Raw genomic sequence first — 6000 nt, forward strand, 5'->3', positions numbered from 1 at the left:
ATTTACCACTGGTAAAGATTAAAAACATTTCAAGTGTCACTGAAATGCAGAATTTGTGTTGAAGATAGCATCCGGAGGCGTATATTTATTAATGGCGAAAATATCTATGATACTAACGTTTGTAACGCTGAAATAAAGATTATAAAAAGACAAAATTCATTTTATCACTCACCTTTTTATTGTTTTTTAGATTAAAATTAACTATTTTCACTTTTTTTTCACTTTTTCCAACAAATAATACCAAATACCAAATGATAATACCAAAATGCAGATTTGGTATAAATTTCGTTGTAAAGTTGGGTCACACTTTGGCGCCGAATAAATACGAAATACCAAATAAAAGGTTAGGTATATTAAAGGTATATTAGGCATTTTTCGTGTTATCAATACCACCAACGCGAATTTTTATATTTTAACAACACTTAAAAATGGCTTAGGCCACGATCTGACGATCAAATTATTTTATTTCACAGAAAATGTTTAAAAATGTAAAAAACAACAAAAGTTTTCTTTGTAATTTAATGTAATTCCTTGATAAATGTGATCAAATATTTTAATCGTCTTACCGTGGTTTTTCTCTATAATTTTGTTGAATCCCACATTCATTCTTATTATTATTTGAAAAATGTTGAGTAAAATAAATTAATATTATCATTATAGACATTATGATAATAGTTATATAGTTTAATTTTTTTGATTAACAATTATTAATATTTTTTTACGAATTTTAAAATTACTAAAAATTAAAACTAAATGTGAGAACAAGTCTTTTGGTTTTGGTGTAAATCATAGGATTTTTGAATATTATAAGTTGGTGATTTTTTTGTTAAAAAATATTATAATCGTAGTGCCACAGAAATCACACAGCGCATAAGTGGCCTGATATTGATGCTACTCAGAAACCCACCCCCATTTACCGTTCAGAAATTATCTATCCCCACACCGCCGCCTTCAAAAAGGAAGAGGATTTCAAGAACACAAAAACAAACTTCTCACTTTCCCGCTGGGTATGCATTCCCACGGCTGCCCACCGGGAAAATTCCTCTGGAAAATAACATATTTTCAAGAGGTTTCTCCATAGAAGCGGAAGGGACTAAACCTCATTCACCCCTTACATTTCTTCCATCTCTGGTTTCAAAATACACGGGGGTGACACAAAAAGTAAGGGGGAAATGAGGTTTCTATCTGGATCTCTGGCAGAAGAATGCAGGACAAAATCCACTGGTTTTTCGACTTCCCGCATTATAGATTTTCCACACGTACCCAGTTATGGTTTTCCTCCACTTGCAATATCTGTTTTTCTACACCCTCCCAGTTTTGGTTTTTCCAGACCCTCGCAGTTTTGGTTTTGCACTGCTTTGCAGTATCTGATTTTCCACAATAAAAATCATGTTTTTTTGTAATATTTGTTTGTGTATTTATTATCGAAGCATTGGAACTACAAATTTTTGAATGAAGCATTCCCGGGTTTTGCTTGGCCGAATGCAGTACTTAGATATCCATTTCTTGTCTGTCTTCTGAAAATATCAAACATAATTTAGATATGAATGTAAGACCAGGAATAATAATAAGAGTAATTACCATTATTAGGTCTCCGCACAAAATTAAAGGATCTCTCCAGAAATTATGCCTGGTTTGCCATGGCCGATCATTTACCCTCTGTTCAGTTGTTTTATGTCGGGTATCTATATCAAAAACTATGAGAAGAAAAAATAAAATATGACAAACGCAGGCGCAACACTTCTGGTCCCAAGAAGTCTCAGTCGGCCTGGCTGAAATAAATGTAATATTTTGATTAAGTTAAACAACTAAGTTAGTACTGAAGTACTATTTATACAACCATTTAATGAACACCTCACACCATTTACCACTGGTAAAGATTAAAAACATTTCAAGTGTCACTGAAATGCAGAATTTGTGTTGAAGATAGCATCCGGAGGCGTATATTTATTAATGGCGAAAATATCTGTGATACTTACCTTTGTAACGCTGAAATAAAGGTTATAAAAAGACAAAATTCATTTTATCACTCACCTTTTTATTGTTTTTTAGATTAAAATTAACTATTTTCACTTTTTTTTTCACTTTTTCCAACAAATTTAAAAATGATGTGACCCTGCATTATATTCTTGATAATACCATACAAAATGCAGATAAATGTGGGGTAAATTTCGTTGTAAAGTTGGGTCACACTTTGGCGCCGAATAAATATTTAAACAATACTTTTCAGGGACCGTAATCATTAAAGGTTACGTATATTATAGGTATATTATGCATTTTTCGTGTTATCAATACCACCAACACGAATTTTTATATTTTAACAACACTTAAAAATGGCTTAGGCCACGATCTGACGATCAAATTATTTTATTTCACAGAAAATGTTTAAAAATGTAAAAAACAACAATAGTTTTCTTTGTAATTTAATGTAATTCCTTGATAAATGTGATCAAATATTTTAATCGTCTTACCGTGGCTTTTCTCTATAATTTGGTTGAATCCCACATTCATCCTTATTATTATTTGAAAAATGTTGAGTAAAATAAATGAATATTATCATTATAGACATTATGATAATAATGTTATATAGTTTAATTTTTTTGATTAACAATTATTAATATTTTTTCTACGACTTTAAAAATTACTAAAAATTAAAACTAAATGTGAGAACAAGTCTTTTGGTTTTGGTGTAAATCATAGGATTTTTTAATATTATAAGTTGGTGATTTTTTTTGTTAAAAAATATTATAATCGTAGTGCCACAGAAATCACACAGCGCATAAATGGCCTGATATTGATGCTACTCAGAAACCCACCCTCATTTAACGCTCAGAAATTATCTATCCCTACATCGCCGCCTGCAAAAAGGAACAGGATTTCAAGAACACAAAAACCAACTTCTCACATTCCCGCTGGGTGGCTCTCTCTCACTAACACATCGAGCCAGCTGTCTCAGGGCATATATGTGTATACGTGCCCAGCAGTTCCATTCAGCGCTTTTTTAGCAGTGAATCACTGCTAAAACTGGAGCACTAAGCGCTATTTTAGCGCCGAAATATCACCCAAAAATCATCAGCAAAGAGAGAGAAAAATAAAAAATATGTTGAATTTCATCGCCTTTATCAAAAGGTTTATTTCTTTTCACTTCATTTTACTACATCATTTTTGGTAAATTATTTTTATACTTTTACAATAAATTAATAGATTTTTACCAACTACGGTGACTTGTAGGGTCTTCGGTACGTTTGTCATGGCTTCCGGAGTCTAGGTGAGCTCCGTTTTCGCGCATGGATATTTTTCACACATCTCCGCATCCTCTCCGGAGGCTCTGCAGGCTTCACCTGACCAATGGAATCTGAATTTGGAAAATATAGATTTTTATAATATTATATAATATTGTAAAGTAGTTCTATAGCTGGGATGAAAACTCAGTCATTCCAGGGTCTCTTTACAGAAAATATTTCTATCTTTAAGACAGACAGGATAACGGACGAAGACTGTGTCGGGTCATAGAGGGGGGATAGGAAAGTAAAGGTCCGTGCAGGCAGGAGCCGACCCCGTCAGCCGTGGGTCGGTTTCCAGCCCCAAAGACGAAACTGCGGGAAAATCCGATACCGTCACCCGGGTATCGAATTCCCAGCCCGAAAATTGGAGAAAACAGGCCCCGTCACCCGGTAGCGCGTTTTCCAATCTCGGCGTGGGAAAACCTTCCGGAGAGGGGAGGCCGGCCCCGTCACCCACGGGCCAGTTTCCCCGATCCGGAGGCGAAGGCAAAAACATTGCCCGGGTTGCCGGAGGAAAGAGGGGCTCCGTCAGCCGTGAGCCCTCATTCCCCTTTTGTCCCGGTAGCGTGGGGCACTATTCCCGGACACTCCCGACTTTTTACAAACACGCTGTTGTTCTTTTACATTGTTACTCTTTATTTCTAATACGGATTCGCTGTCGGAAGCTTTCCAGGAGTGCGGCTGGCATCCATCCGTCCGGAGTTGTCCATCCTGGTGGGGCACGGACCATCAGCTCGGGGTCGTCCTCGAGTTCCACTTCCGGGAGTGCTTCTTCGTCGGTGCTGGCTTCCTCCGCTGGCCATGGGGCGTGTCGTCGTCGCTGTGGGCCGTGGTTTAAGATCCCTGGACGGTTGGCGGCAGTATCGGGCTCTAAGCCAGCGTGTTCACGGCGGAAACGCCAGCGCCATTCGTCGGTGGCGGGTAGCGGACGTACCTTTTGCACTTGCCTCGGGGTGGACTGGACTGGCTTTGGAGTGACCACGGTCCGTCCAGCGGTGGCCATGATGACCTCGCTTGGTGGGGTTGTGCGTGTCGGGGAATCCGAGAGTAGGGTCTCCATCATGGTCCTGGCGGCCGCGCGCCTCTGAGCGGCGGCTGAAGTGGTGGGTCCTTCTGGGCATTGGAGGAGTTGCTGCACCATGCGTTCGTAGGCGCTATGGCCATGTGCTCCCCTCGCGCTCTCGTCGGGGTGGGCGCTGCCGGCTTGCCGCGAACTGGGGGGTGTACTCGAGACCCTGGGTGCCTCGTCCGTGCTCCTTGTAGCGCAGTCGGATGAGGTGACGTTGCTGGCGACGTCTGAGTGGTCGGCCTGGTCATAAGGTTGTTTTCGTTGCCCGTCCTTGATGCGGATGCAGCGGCCGTGGATGGGCTCGTTGGGTTGGACTGGGTATCGGCGTTGGTTTCGGGAACGGTGCCGTGGCGGGAGTCGATGGTGATGGCTGGAGGCTCGGGATTGGCCTCGCTGGTGGCCACTGTGCCCGGGACGAGGAGAGCCGACCGGGTGGGTTTCTTCCCCAATGGGGTGTGGGGACGTTGGACGAGCGGGCTCGTCATCAAGTGGCAGGACACCCTGGTCTCCTCGGCCGGGGCACGACTGTGATGGTCATCCTGGCCGTCTCTGATTCGTTCTGAGTCGTGGTCGTCGTCGTCGCCCTCCTGGTGATATGGCTTCAGGTTGTTTAAACTGGCGGTGCGGCGGCGCCGGGAATTTTATGACTTGGTACGGTCCCTCGTATTTCGCGGCCAATTTGGCGGCAAAACCCTCAGCGGCGTTTGACAGGGCGTGGCGGCGTACTAGTACCAGCGATCCTAGTGGTGGTTTCCACTCCCGTCGTCGCAGATTATAGTGTCTGCCCTGCTCTGCTGTGGCACGTTCCGCGTTTTCTCGGGCGACCTTAAAGATGTTATGGAGCTGCTCACTCCTCTCCGTGGGTGGGATCTGCGCAGTTCCTCTCCCCGGCGTAACTTCGGAATGCGGAGCGTTAGGTAGGCGCGGCTCCCGGCCCTGCACGAGAAAAGCCGGGCTGAATCCCGTGGTGTCCGACACGCTGCTGTTCACGGCCAGCGAGATCTCTGGGAGCAGGTGGTCCCAGGTGTTCTGCGGTGTGTCTTCGAGATACTGTGCTATTATCGTCTTCACCGTTCGATTTGCCCGTTCCGTGGGGTTCTGACGTGGCGTGTAGGGTGCTGTGTGCTGTAACTCCATTCCCAGGGATTTGCAAAACGCCTGAAATGCTCGGCTCGTGAATTGTGTTCCGTTATTGAAAGTCCTCGGGATCCCGAAGCGGCTGAGGATCCGTTCTCGGAACGCTCGCTCGAGGTAAGGGACTGTAGCTCGGCGCAGGGGAACCAGTTCTACCCACTTGCTAAACGAGTCGAGAAACACGAGGAGTACAGTGTTCCCTAGCTTGAAGCGTGGTAAAGGTCCGACAAAGTCGGCGCACAATACGTGGAACGGTTCGTCTACTTGCCGCGTAAACATCTTTCCAGCCGGCTTTTCCTGACTTACTTTGAATCGCTGACAACTAACACATCTCCGAACGTACCGCGCCACTTCCCAGAACAATCCCGTCCAGTAGTACTGCTGAGCTACCCGTGTGCTTGTCTTGCGAACTCTTAGGTGTTCCGCGGTGGGGTGATCGTGGCATTCCTCCAGCACTCTCCGGCGGTATTGCGTTTCCACGCATAGTTTCCAGGGCGTGAATTCTTCATCTTC

The 6000-nt window shown here is 43.7% G+C and overlaps 1 long non-coding RNA gene across 2 annotated transcripts; it reads right to left on the reverse strand.

Annotated features, from left to right (window-relative positions):
• Positions 1–1456: 1456 nt before the first annotated feature.
• LOC138912637 (uncharacterized) lies at positions 1457–2178 on the reverse strand. Of its 2 annotated transcripts, none has more exons than XR_011418201.1 (3): positions 2035–2178; positions 1582–1772; positions 1457–1517 (listed from the first exon to the last, which is right to left on the reverse strand). It is a non-coding gene; the product is annotated as an uncharacterized lncRNA (long non-coding RNA). The 2 variants fall into 2 exon arrangements; XR_011418200.1 differs by having other exon boundaries at positions 1582–1901; positions 2035–2090.
• Between the last annotated feature and the right edge of the window lie 3822 nt (positions 2179–6000).

The sequence above is a fragment of the Drosophila takahashii genome, chromosome 2R (genome assembly GCF_030179915.1).
Source record: "Drosophila takahashii strain IR98-3 E-12201 chromosome 2R, DtakHiC1v2, whole genome shotgun sequence".
Lineage (NCBI taxonomy): Eukaryota > Metazoa > Arthropoda > Insecta > Diptera > Drosophilidae > Drosophila > Drosophila takahashii.